At 43.3% G+C, this 14,780-nt stretch overlaps 1 protein-coding gene across 1 annotated transcript in view; it reads left to right on the top strand.

Annotated features, from left to right (window-relative positions):
- LOC145425244 (ribonuclease inhibitor-like) overlaps positions 1-14,780 on the top strand; it is a 206,948-nt gene that overhangs the window by 33,518 nt on the left and 158,650 nt on the right. The gene's annotated exons all lie outside the window — the stretch shown is intronic.

Genomic DNA, 14,780 nt, shown 5'->3' with positions numbered 1-14,780 from the left:
AAGCCCACCAGACAGCAAGTGAAGAAATATGGATGTCAATAACTGGTGAAATTGAATGGTCTTCTTGCCCAAGAAATGAGCCACCCTGCAGAGCTGTTACTGTGATAAGCCAGGGCCAACACGGCTGACAGTTACTCATGTGCAGGACATCAAGTCTTCATTTGAGCTTTTCATCCCAGATTCCATCCAGAAAATTATTCTGGATTGCAGTAATCTAGAAGGAAGGTGTGTTTTTGGAGAGAGGTGGAAGGAGATGGACCAAATTCATCTAAGAACCCCAAAGGCCTACTATGGGGTTCTTATCCTTGCAGGAGTTTTCAGGTCCAAAGGGGAATCCACGGAATCCCTGTGGGATTCAGAAACCGGCACGAACCTTTCCGTGCATCAGTGTCTCTGGAAAACTTCCACAAAATTTCCAGGATTATCCGTTTTGATAACCGAGACGACAGACCAGCTCGACGGCAGAGAGACAAGCTAGCTGCCATCAGGACAGTGTGGGATAAGTGTGTGCACCACCTCCACCTGTTTTACAACCCTGGGCCTAATGTCACCATTGATGAGCAGCTGATCCCATTTAGTTGTGAAACATATTGCTTCACGTGTAAATGTGTTGTGTCTTTCCACTCACTCCACTTGATTATAACTTATTTATTTTTTTATAACATTTTATAAAAAAAAAAAAAAAACGAGAAGCACATTAATTCATAAATGTGATCTAACAAAGGTAAAGGGAAAAAATTAACCATGTTTGCTGTTCATATGGCTTGTAATTGGGATGAAGTAAACATCTGTTGAGTAATTTAACATAAAATTGTTTGATAGTGTTAATTTGGAAAGCCAAAACTCTTGCGGGTCCACCAGACCCATGAACACTGGCTGAGTAACAAAAATATGAACACCACACAAGGGTTAAATCAGCGCTGCTACACATGATTGGAAACTACTGGTCTGGGAGACACAAGATTTAATGTACATCTGTTATAAAAACCTTACTGTGCACTACACAGAAAATGAAATAAAAACGTATGCTAACACTTTTTTCTGGTCATTTGTGTTTGTGTTTGGTCAAAGTGATTATGGAAAACACGCTGAGAAAAATATATCACAACCCTGCACACCCAGGGGGTTTAGGAAGTGTAAAGAAGCTCCGTATCGCTGTCAGTGAGGCAACAGGCTTAAAGCCGTCATTACCTGACGTGGAGCGTTTTTAAAAGGAGATGACACATATACTCTTCATAAACCTGCAAGGATAGAGGATACAGAAATGCAAGGATACAGAAATGCAAGGATACAGAAATAGTTTTGGTTAACGGGACTGACAAACAGTTTCAAGCTGATTTGGTTGACATGCGTGAATATTCTGCGGATGATGATAATGTTAGGTACTTATTGACATGCATAGATGTGTTTTCTAGGTATGCATGGGTTAGGTGCCTTGAAACCAAGACAGGATAGGCTGTTGCTGAGGCTTTTGGTGATATTCTGAGAGAGGGCCGTGTGCCTGAAAAACTCCAAACAGATTTAGGGAAGGAATTTTATAATAAACATTTAAAAAACTAATGGAGCAGCATAACATCACACATTTTTCAACCTTTAGTGAAATGAAATCATGTGTGGTAGAGCGTTTTAACCGCACCTTAAAGGGGAAAATGTGGAAATACTTAACATCAGTTAACTCGCCAAGATATGTTAATGTGATCCAAGATCTTGTACAGTCCTATAACCTGTCTTATCACAGCTCTATCAAAATGACCCCCACCGAGGTGTGCAAAGATAATGAGAAAGCAGTCTTTAACACCCTGTACAAAATGAAACCCCAAAAACCAGTGACTTTTCAGAATCAGAATCAGAATCAGAATCAGAAAGGGTTTTATTGCCAAATGTTGAGTTTACAACATTAGGAAATTGCTGCGGTGCTTCAGTGCAAACATACTGTTATAAATTACACTTAAATAGACATGAAAATAAAAGTAAGAATAAGAATTAAAAGTGCAAGTAGATAGATAGATATATACATGAGTGCAGGTGGTGATCAGTGCCAAACATGGAATGATGCAGTGAACACAGCGTAGGGTCATGTGTTAGTGGTGGGAACAGTCATACGGATATTGTTCATGTGTCCAACAGCAGAGGGGAAGAAACTGTTCTTATGGCGAGAGGTTTTGGTGCGAATGGACCGGAGCCTCCTGCCTGAGGGGAGCAGGTCAAACAGACTGTGTCCAGGGTGAGAAGGGTCAGCTGAGATCCGGGCTGCACGCCCCAGTGTCCTGGAGGCGTACAGGTCCTGCAGAGATGGGAGTCTGCAGCCAATCACCTTCTCAGCAGAGCGCACAACACGCTGCAGTCTCTGTTTGTCCCTGATAGTGGCTCCAGCGCACCACACGGTGATGGAGGAGGTGAGGATGGACTCGAAGATTGCAGTGTAGAATTGCATCATCGTCCGTGTTGGCAGGTTGAATTTCTTCAGCTGCCTCAGGAAGTACATCCTCTGCTGGGCTTTCTTAATGACGGAGGTGATGGTGGGCTCCCACTTCAGGTCCTGGGTGATGGTGGTACCCAGGAAGCGGAATGAGTCCACAGAGGTGATGGGGGTGTCAGTCAGGATGATGGGGGGGAGTGGGGCTGTGTGCTTCCTGAAGTCCACAATAATCTCCACTGTCTTCTGGGCATTCAGCACCAGGTTGTTGTGGCTGCACCAGGACACCAGACGTTCAACCTCCCTCCTGTAGGCAGACTCATCCCCGTCCGAGATGAGTCCAATAACGGTGGTGTCATCTGCAAACTTGATTAGCTTGACAGACTGGTGGGCGGAGGTGCAGCAGTTGGTGTACAGGGAGAAAAGCAGAGGAGAAAGAACACAGCCCTGAGGGGAGCCGGTGCTGATGGTCCGGGAGTCCGAGACATTCTTTCCCAGCCTCACGTGCTGCTTCCTGTCCGTCAGGAAGTCAGTGATCCACCGGCAGATGGGATCAGGCACATTCATCTGGGAAAGCTTGCCTTGGAGATGGTCTGGAAGGATGGTGTTGAAGGCAGAGCTGAAGTCCACAAACAGGATCCTGGCGTAGGTTCCTGGGGAGTCCAGATGCTGCAGGATGAAGTGTAGGGCCATGTTGATGGCGTCGTCTACAGACCTGTTGGCTCTGTATGCAAACTGCAGGGGGTCCAGGAGGGGGGCCGTGAGGGTCTTGAGATAGGAGAGAACCAGGCGCTCAAATGACTTCATGACCACAGATGTCAGAGCCACGGGTCTGTAGTCATTTAGTCCAGTGATCCTAGGTTTCTTGGGGACAGGGATTATGGTGGAGGACTTGAAGCAGGCAGGCACATGACATGCCTGCAGTGAGGAGTTGAAAATGCCAGAAAACACTGGGGCCAGCTCGTTTGCACAGTGTCTGAGGGTGGCAGGAGACACACCGTCTGGGCCAGGAGCTTTTCGAGCATTCAGACTCTTAAACTGCTTCCTCACATCTGCTTCATGAATATGAAGAGTTGTGGTGGGAGGAGGTGGTGTGAAATCCTCTTTTGTGTGGGGAGAGGAGGGGGGTGTTGTAGGTGAAGTGTTTGAAGGTGGTGATGGCTCTATGGAGGGGGGAGAGGTGGGGGAATGAGTGTCCAAAGTGTCTCTATTGTTGGGGCCGTTGGAGGTGTGAAGGCTGCCTGATGGCTCGTCAAAACGGCAGTAAAAGTCGTTGAGGGTGTTGGCCAAGAGCAAGTCGTCAGTGGAGTGGGGGGTTTTAGGCTTGTAGTTTGTGATATTCCTAAAACCTTTCCACACAGAGGCCGAGTCATTCTCTGAGATCTACTGCTGCATCTTCTCAGAGTGCTGATGTTTAGCAATGTCCACTTCTTTAGTGAACCTGTACTTGGCCTCTCTGTAGCAGTCCCCGCCTTTCTCTTTTCCAGCCACAGCTTTTTGAGTTTAGGAGTAAACCAGGGTTTGTCATTGTTATAACTCACCCTGGTGCGTGATGGCACAATGCTGTCCTCACAGAAGTGGATATAGGAGGTGACAGTGTCCGTAAACTCGTCCAAGCTGTTAGAAGCAGCCTTCATTGTGTCCCAGTCTGTAGACTCCAAACACGTGCGAAGCTCCTCCACAGCCTCGTTGCTCCACAGTTTTTTGGTCCTCACGACAGGTTTGGAGAGCTTCAGCCTCTGTCTGTACGCGGGGATTAGGTGGATCATGACGTGGTCAGAAAGTCCGAGTGAAGCGCGGGGCACCGCACGATAGGCCCCGCTGATCGTGCTGTAACAGTGGTCTAATGTCCTCTCCTCTCTGGTCGGGCATTTAATATACTGCTTGTATTTCGGAAGCTCATGGCTCAGATTGGCTTTGTTAAAGTCCCCAAGAGCAATAATGAGAGAATCCGGGAATGTCCGCTCCGTGTGGAGAATCTGCTCCGCGAGTGCGCACTGAGCTGCCTGCGCATCCGCATCTGGCGGGATGTAAACAGCGGCCAGGATGAATAAAGCAAACTCCCGCGGAGAATAAAACGGTTTGCAGTGAATAAAAAGGTATTCCAGAGAGGAAGAGCAGTGCTGAGCAATCACTGTTACATCTGTGCACCAGCCACTATTGATGTAGAAGCAGACACCTCCACCTTTGGTCTTACCAGAGAGAGAGGCCTGCCGGTCCGCGCGCAGCAGATGAAAGCCCTCCAGCTTGAGCGCGCTGTCCGGGATGTCCTCACAGAGCCACGACTCCGTAAAACATAAGACACAGGAGGAGGCAAAGTCTCTGTTCATGCTTCTCATCAGGGCCAGCTCGTCTATCTTATTCCTGAGTGAGCGTACATTGGAAAGGAAGATCCCAGGAAGAGCAGTTCGCAGTCCGCGTCTCCTCAGACGCACGAGTGCGCCGGCTCGCTTACCTCTCTTTCGGCGTCTCACTTTCCTGATCAGAGTCAGCAGTAAATCTGCCGCAGATGCGACAAATATTGGAAGTAAATCCACAGGTGTTGTAGTCCTGTAGTTAAGAAGCTCTTCTCTGGTGTAAGAATATCCAGAGGAGTGCCCAGACACAGAAGTTATGCACAAAAACAAAACAGTAGTAACGCACTGAAGCACCAGGGCATCCATACGCGGCGCCATCTTGGGTAATAAATTAATTAATTTAAATTTTATGTGGGCGATACAGTGAGAATATCTAAACTACGAGGCATATTCTGAAAGGGTTACCATCAGACCTACACAGACGAGTACTTTATAAAGGAGCGTTTAGGAAGAGACCCTCACGCATACAAACTAGAGGATCTCACAGGAGCTGCAGTGAAAGGTGTATTTTACGAACCTGAGATACAGCAGGTGACTATTGACAAAAACAAAAGGTTTAAAATAGAGAAAATACTTGGCAGAAAAAAAGAGGACCGAAAAAAGTTAGCGCTGGTCAAATGGCTCGGTTGGCCTTCTCATTTGAATTCATGGATCCCTGAAAAAGACATCGTTGAAGTGTGATTAACAGAGACGCTGCGGCTCTGCATACTTTCATTCTGCACTAGACAAAGACTGAGGAAGGAAGGAAGGAATGGATAAAACGAACAACAACAACGCAGGCTTTTATGTGAGCCTCTTCTCGAATGCTTCAGCACATGTTTATCCAGGCAATAAGAAATCTAATTTTAGAACAAAGCTAGCAAAACCTATTATTTTAAATGAACCGTATGAGGTCGGTGTTATAGAATTTCAATACCCAAGACTATGGTTGTCTTTTCCACAATCAGATTCGCGAGTGGAAATTTATGATCCAGTCACAAATGGAGCATTGTCCATAACCGTGATTGAGCTGTCTGTGGGGCATTATGCATCTGTGGCGCAGATAATAAAACATTAAAACATAACACCGACATTAAAACACAATACAGTGAAGTTAGTAACTATGTTAGTGTTATGGGCCCTAGGGGCACAGTTCTCACATTTAGAGGGAGACTGGCAGGAATCTTGGGATTCAAATCAGAAGACCCATTTGTACTTCATTATAAAAACACATACGCACCACATCCTGCAGACATATACGGCGGAAAATATAACATTTTTATTTATGCAGATATCGTTGATTACCAGCTTGTGGGTGACGCCCATGCGCGGCTATTAAGAGCAGACCGTCGGGTAGCCATTCTTCAATTTGACAGCCCACACTACACACCGGTCTCGAAATCCTTAATCGATGACATAGAAATTGATTTGAAAGACGACCAAAATCAACACATACCGTTTTTATACGGGAAGGTGTTTGTCAAGCTCCACTTCCGACCCATAAGACACCATTTGTAAAAAATAAGGATGTCTGTCTACAACACAGATGAAGCAAAATCTGTAAGATATTATTTAAATCAGGCTGGTGGCGAATTGAATGGTTATATTGGGTTATATGGCGCAGGTCTGGGAGGTTTGTTGCGCAGCCTGTTTAGAATTGCTGTACCGTTGTTTAAAAAAGGAGTCAGCATAGTCAAACCCCACCTAAAAACAGCAGCATCAGGCATAGTGTCTGATGTGATATCCAACATAACCAAGCCAACATCTACTGAGCAGGATGGCAACAGCTTGTATGTGTATACACCCAAACCTTCTAAGACCCCTCCCACTGCACGCATGCGTGATACGCCGCCGCCTCAAAAGCGTAAAACGACAAAACCTGCCAGGAAAGCCACCAAACGGAGACAACCACGCGGAGTGAAAAGACCCAGAACCAGTCGTTCAAAAACTACAGCATGTGACATCTTCTAAATGGCTCTGTTACACAACCAATCAGAGAATGTCTAAAAACAGAGCTCGATCTTTTTACTGTCCCATACACACAAACGTCCATAGAGAAAACGACCTTTATTGAAATTCCACCAGTTTCTGCAATCACAGACGGAGGTCCAATCGAGTTTAAATCTCATCGTCCGGAGAGGATTACCTGGATCTAAACGATTCCTATATCTACACACGAGTAAGAATCACAGATGCTGACGGCACAAACTTAGGCAGGGATGCAAACGTGGGACTTGTTAATTATCCAGGTTGCACCTTATTTAGTCAGGTAGATGTAAATTTGGGGGATCGCTTGATCAGCCAATCATCCAACACGTATCCATACAGAGGCATAATAGAATGTCTTATCAATTATAATAAGGAGACTTTAGACACACAGTTCAGCAGCGCTTTATTCTGTACAGACACAGCCTCGCACATGAATGATACATGTATAGAAGGGGAGAGCCAGGGTCTGGTGACCAGAGGTACTTATACAGCGAATAGCAGTATTGTTGAATTGATTGCTCCAGTACACGCAGACCTGGTTTTTCAAGAAAAATTATTACTTAATGGAATCGATCTGTTGCTGAAATTTGTGCGCTCTAAAGACGAATTTGCTCTCATGACTGGAGCTAACACCGCGTATAAAGTTAAAATCGTCTCTGCCAGCTTATTTGTGAAAAGAATCAGTGTCTCACCAAGTGTCAGGCTGGCACACGGCAAGGCGCTGCATCATGCAAATGCAAAATATGCTGTAGACAGAGTTTCTTTAAAGACCTTCTCCACACCTGCTGGGGCAAGAATATCAACTAATTTATTTATGGGCAGGTTGCCTAAATTTGTCATCATCGCCTTCGTGGATAATGAAGCTTATCCTGGTTCTTTTACACGTAATCCATTTAATTTTTAAACTGTGATATAGAACTCATGTGTTTATACGCTGATGGACAGTCGTATCTGGCCAAACAATTCCAGCCAAATTTTCAGAGAAAACACTACACCAGAGAATTTTATCAGCTGATACAAACCACTGGAAGACATTTAAAGGATAGACCATTGGCCATAACACGTGAGGACTTTGGCTACACATTATTCTGTTTCAATCTGGAAGCTGATGAAGGACATTCAGGGAATGTATCGTTAGTTCAAACAGGGAGCGTGAGGCTGGAAACCCGTTTCAGAAATCCGCTACCCCGAACAATGAACCTGGTGTGTTACTCTGTATTTGATTCAGTCATCCAAATATCTAATATGAGACAAGTGCTGCTGGACGACTACTAAACATTCAAAATGAATACAATAGAACTAACCAGCATTGTTAAAAGGATTAGTAACAGGGCTCATCTTCTAGGCGTCTTAGCATGTGACCAGCTGCCAACAAAGCCCATCAGATATCCATGCATGGGCATTGTGAATACAGATCCATCAGACTTACCTGGGAAGCACTGGTTGGCGTTCTATATCACAAAGACAAGCAAGGGCACTTTTTTGACAGCTTCGGTAACTCACCTGATACGTTTTCACCCGAGATAAAAGTTTTTCTTTTAAAAAACACCGCTCGGATATTGTATTCTGGGAGACAGGTTCAGAAGGACTTTTCGGTAACCTGCGGACAACACTGTGTGTTTTTTCTATATCATGTCCAAAAAGGAGCGTCTTATTCAAGAATAATTAATATGTACAGTGATAACCTTGTTTGTAACGATGCAATGGTTTGTCATTTTGTTAACAAAATAAGACCTGTTTCTGCATGTTTTGAAAATAACTTTGATTGTGTGCAGCGCGGATACTGATTCAAGTAACAAATAATAAAAGATAACAGAAGAGAATATCGTTTCATCTGGTATTTATTTTCACCTAATTGCTAAAAACATTATTTAGTAATAATAAAATCTTTAAACATCAGCATAGAGTTCAAAAAGTAGTAAAAAGGGGAAAACTGTCATCTGTTTAACTAAACAATATAGACATAAATAAGAAAAAACACATAAGTAGTAGTGTATAAAAAGGGAAACAAATGCGAGGGTAAATGATCTTTTTTTCAAGAATAAGAAAAACAAACATAATTTTAAAATTCATTAAAAATCGATCCACCCGCTTCTACTCTGCCTTGATTTTTTATGTGTGGTAAATAAGCTTTGATCGCTCAGTGACCGCTTCTTGTGCAAACCATTTGTTTCCACACTCGGGTCGCCAGTGTCGCCTTTATATTGGCTAATAGTCCTCCTCACCTCAGCATTAGGAAAAGCAGACAGAGACTTTCTCCCTCACTATGTGTTAATAGACCTCTCTGCATTGAATCACACTTGTTATTAATCTCTGTCTCTCTTCCACAGCATGCCTCTTGTCCCATCTTCGTTCTCTCACCCCAACCACTCCTGGCAGATGGCCGCCCCTCACTGAGCCTGTTACTGCCGGCGCTTCCTCCCTGTTAAAAGGGAGTTTTTTTCCACTGTCGCCAATGTGCTTGCTCATAGGGGGTCATATGATTGTTGGGTTTTTCTCCTTGTGTATATTATTTTAGAGTCTACCTTACAAAGTAAAGCACCTTGAGCCGACTGTTGTTGTGATTTGGTGCTGTATCAATAAAACTGAATTGAATTGAAATAACATAAAAGGACATAATGCTGCAGGTTGGCTTTCTTTCTTTTCTGATTCACCAGTTTGTATGCATCTTTTCACAGGAGTGACCTAAGGACGGCTGTAGCCTACCCTTATTTACTTATATAATGAACAACATATAGTGTAATGTGGTGTAAAATAGAGTGTTTTCTTTTAATTTAATGACATAAAGCAGGGATCAAATGTTTCCATGGTGACTGTTTTAGAATTGTGTATTTTTAAATCTGCATCAGACTTGAAAAAGAGCTCATCTGTGCAAGAAAAACCATCAAGTCAGGAGTATTTTCATATCTACATTTGATCTTACACAAGTTTTGAAGAGTTTTGGAAAGTTTCTCTTCCCCAACTGTGATAGAACAGCAGCGTTTTAATGGAAGCCAGTAAAGGGATCTACAAACCCATCAGGGTATGTGACACTTTTTGTTTTTACTGCATTTTTGAAGAATTTGATGTAGTTTTAAAAAGCTGACAAACTGAGAATCAATTTAAGTTACAATGAGTAATTTCTTATTTCTTTGACAGGTGCTGTTCAACACACCCATATATAACACAGCTGTGGAGATCTGCTGGTATCTACCAGGTTACAGGGCTCAGGTAAGACCCAGATCCATCCAAACCAAAACTGAGATAAAATGTCAGGTGATTTCTGAAGACCTGGGACTGATGCTGATTAAATGTCTCCTTTTATTTTTAGATTGCAATGATGATGGAATTCCTCAGACTTCAGAAGGAAAACCAAATACCATCAAGCCTCACTGCAGAAGATATGGGAGATCTTTTGGTGGAGAGGAGCAAAGAGACAGTCAGAGAGCAGTGAGTTACTGTGACACCTACAGACCATCCACCTCACACCTGAAACTGTTTGTGCTGAAGTGTAAATGCTGAGAGAAAACCTCTCTTTTGTTTTCTTTTGAAGACTTTGGGAGTTTGAATTGGAGGGTTTGGAAGAAACAGAAGCCAAACCTCTTCTGAAACTGGTAAGACTAGAAAACTCACAAGAGTTTTAGTCATTTGGAGATCTTTTTTTTTTTACTACAATCACATAACCTCTCAACAAAACTGCAATGTAAACATGTTTTCTGTTTCAGGTGTGGGCAGTGAACACAATAAATAAAATGAGGGACATCGAGTTTCAAGCCCGGATGCTGCTGGAATTTCCAGAGGCCATACCTCCTAAATTTCAGTGAGTCACCTCTGACATAAAATCATTAACAGTCCAGCTACAGTATTTCAAAATTTCTGTTATTTTTTTAAATAGGTGTAAAAGATCATTCTTATAACTTTATTCTGCAGAACACCTAAGCTCCTCAGCAATGTCAGGAAGTACATTGACCTCCTTAAAGAGAGGCAGCAGGACGCACAAACCTCCAAACTGTTCACTGCAACAGACGTGGTGATAGAGGTGGTTCCCCGTGTCCTGCATGGCTTCTGGAAGCTTCCTTCTTACCCCCTACTGAACATGTCCTCCCAAAAATTGAGCATCCTCTCGACCAGTGTGACAAAGGCCACTTTGGATCGAGTGTCCAAATCTCTCCTAACAACGGAAAACCAGGCCATCTTCTCAAGGTCCATCAGAGATGACATGGTGCAAAGTATCCTGTCTGAAGTCAGAGAGAAATATTCAGAACAGATTCTGCTGAGCCACATTGCAAACTTTGCACCAGGACTACTCGGGGCAATTTCTGATGTAGCAAAGACGAGCATATGCCAGATCTTCCAGCCCCCTTGTGAAAGTCCAGTAGTGTCTGATGTTCTTCCAACTAAAGAACCTCATCCTGAAGGTCTGCTGAAGTCAGATGTTCTTCCCACTTCCCAACCTCCAGTTGAAAGTTCACGAATTGCTGATATTTTTTCCACTCACGAACCTCCTTCCAAAAGTTCAACAAAGGCTGATGTTCTTCCAGCTAAAGAATCTGCTCATGAAAATCTGCTGAAGTCAGATGTTGTTCCTACTAAAGAACCAAAAGGACCTGATCGTGAACGTGTTCTGAAGTCAGATATTCTCCCTACTAAAGAACCACAAGAACCTGCTTGTGAAAGTGTTCTGAAGTCAGGTGTTCTTCCTACTAAAGAACCACACGAACCTGCTCCTGAACGTGTTGTAAAGTCAGATGTTCTTCTTACTTCCGAACCTCCTTTTGAAAGTTCAACAAAGGCTGATGTTCTTCCGACTAAAGAGCCTGCTTGTAAAAATCTGCTGAAGCCAGATGTTGTTCCTCCTAAAGAACCTCAAGAACCTGCTTGGGAAAGTGTTCTGAAGTCAGATGTTCTTCCTACTTCCGAACCTCTTTTTGAAAGTTCATCAAAGGCTGATATTCTTCCCACTGGAGAACCCGCTCGTGGAAGTCTGCCAAAGTCAGATGTTCCAGATGTTCATCCTACTAAAGAACCTCTCATTGAAAGTTCATCAAAGGCTGATGTTCTTCCTACTAAAGAGCCTGCTTCTGAAAGTCTGGCAACGTCTGATGATCTTCCTAGTGAGGAACTCCCTTCTGTATGTCTATCCATGTCTGAGCCAGTTGTCTCTTTTACTAATAATTCAGAGAAGTCTGACAACATTAAAATCAAGGAGAAAAAGGAGAAAAAGAAGAAAAAAAAGGGCTTCTGCCAAAAATTCAGAGCCCTGTTCTGTTGTTGCTTCAGACCCCAAGAAACTGACTGATTTTGAGAATCCAATCTGTTTGTTCCAACTCTACAAAATCAAATAAAATGATTAATCAATATTTTTTCCATGAGTCTGCATCTATGATTAAAGAATATTTTTCCTTCAGATGTTTATAAGGGTTCTCAAAATACCTCCACAAGTCCAACAATTGTTAACATATTAGTGTTGTTATCTTTAAGAGAATCTGAACTTATTCTTACTCTTAACATATCAACAGCAGTAACTGAAACCTGGAAATGAAAAAAAAGTTACCAACAATTATTAACATTGCTTCACATCTTTGTTTAGTAATGGCCCAGATACACATTGGCACATAGCAGGACCTCAGTGTTTATGAGTATTCTTCCGGACTTAGGAATATTAATAAAAGGAGCATCTACATGCCACAAAGCTGATGAGAACCACACATGTCTTCCAACATCCTCAGATTTGTGTTTTACAATTAAGAGGAACTTTGCATAATGTTTGTATGCTCAAATCCTCAAAGGTCTATTATTTTTCATAGTTTGTCCTTTCAACCAAAGTTAAAAACTTCTGCGGACATCAGCAGTTTATTCTTTTGCAATCAAACTCTTAAAATTAGAACATTTCCACCAAACCTGGGTGGGTGCTGGAGCTCCAGGAAGGAAAACTCAGAAGAGGAGGAAAAACAGTCCAAAGAAACAGTTCAGGAGGCCAACCGCATGGCCATCAACTGAGACAATTCAGTTCAGGAGGCGTTTCTCCCATTGAAAATGCTACGTCCAGGTGAACAGAATCACCCTTTTGGGATTTCTACCACGTATTTATCACTAGATTTACTAAACCTGCGCAAATTTGCGTAACTTCCCTAAACCCAACACCCCCTAGAATTACTGGCTTTTTTATTTTCTGGTGCAAGTCCCGAGGTGTTAATCACCCCTGCTGAGATTTTCACAGGTCGTCAGCTCATTTCTCCTCCAGCTTTTGTTGTGCAAACCACCCATTATCCTTGAGGCCTGGCACATTTGCATTTGCTCACTCAGAGTTGCTCAGATCCAAGTCAGGCCAAACCTCTGTGTTACGACTTTCAGAAATGCCTGCCGTATCTATACAAAATATCCCACACATTGACTGACCTGCAAATATAAAAGACACACATTCACACCTTCCTTGAGTCTCAGCACAGATCTTCCATTGTTCCACTGTGACTGTGTATGTGAGGGAGTGGCATTGCTTGACTACAGCACAGTGCTGTGCATAAAAGCAGACCGACCCAGACGGGAGAATCATTTCTTGTTCGCATTTCTGAGAACGCACATCAGGATGGCCTCCGTATCACTGCCACGCAGGAAGAACCTCTCCGCGCAACAGGCTTTGGCTTTGCTTCAGAAAATGGACGAAGCAGATTCTGATGGAGGAGAGGTTTCATTTGTCCAGCAGGCCACTGATACCTCCTCAGAAGAATCTGAAAAGGAGACGGAACAAGAACCCAACATGCCGATGTAGCCAGATGGGCTACTCGCCTTCCGTTTTTTCTTCTCTCATTCTCTCTCGCTCGCTCTACCACCCTCGCTCTCTTTCCGCTGCACTCGCTCCTTGTATCAGGTGATTGGGTTAATTGGGAACCCACCTGCACATTGATTGCAGGGCGGCGCTAGCCCGTATAAAGCTAAGCCGATGTTTTGTTGGATTAATCCCTCCTGAGCTTCTGGTGCGATACAGCAGTAAATGCTGGCGTACTGCGACGGACTGGATCCTATTATACAACAGAAAGGACAAAGTGTGACTCTAACAGCTGTTGAACGCACACAGACTGTGATGTTCTCCACACGTCACCCATCGCTCTGCACTTTTCGAGCATCCAACTGTTTTTCTGCTACATAACATCACTGCAGGAGAAAAACAACGGACAGACAGACAGCACAGTGTGACACGAGCAGGTCAGACCACCTGTGTGATCTCATGAGTCTGTGAGGATATGAGGCATCTTATGGTATCAAAGCCCTGGAGTCTGTCAAACATGGCTACATGTAAACACTGCTACATGTTAGGTGAGCTAACATTTAACTGACTGCACTTTTTTTCAGTCTCAGTTTAGGTCATTTATGTCCTTACTGCGAATCACTGAAAGGAAAAGCTGGCTTTTATCGCTCTGATGTTACGCACATCATGCAGCACAGATTCATCTCTGATCACAAGACTCATGTTTCAAAATAAAAGCGAGCTAAGGCTTGAAAAGAGGACGACGACTTTATGACAATCGCAGAGAAAAGAGCAACGAAACGATTTAAAACTTGATGAAAATGTTTTCTCTCACTGAAAACGAGCAAATCCTAATAAACAGCATGACTGGCCCTCTGCTGTGAGGGGGCTTCAGTGGAGATGACTTCTGCTACAGCGACCTTCCTGCTACCGGATGGTCACATGATAACGATCAACGTTATGACAAAAATCAAATAAATGTCGAAAAAACAAAGACAAAACTGATCGGTGGTAAGGATGAACTCATTTGAAACCTCAAGCTAACGGCCATTTTTTCTTCTCATTACAAACTGCACCTGTTGTCTTTTGTCATCACAAAATAAGCATATCATTCATTCACTCCAAAAACAAAACAAAACAAAACAAAATAAACAAGAAACTTAATATTTACAAATATTTTGTCTTTTCTTACACTTAAAAATGTACAGCTCTGATCTTCTTCCAGATGTTTCGACTCCATCCGTCTCCCAGTTTGGTATTTTCTTCTCTGTCCAGTGACCTCAGAGTGAGCCCTGAATGTGCCACAATGGCGCCC

Source organism: Astatotilapia calliptera, chromosome 3 (genome assembly GCF_964374335.1).
Source record: "Astatotilapia calliptera chromosome 3, fAstCal68.1, whole genome shotgun sequence".
NCBI classification, from domain to species: domain Eukaryota; kingdom Metazoa; phylum Chordata; class Actinopteri; order Cichliformes; family Cichlidae; genus Astatotilapia; species Astatotilapia calliptera.
Note: the sequence above shows the minus strand (reverse complement) of the source record. Positions and strands in the feature narration are given on the sequence as shown.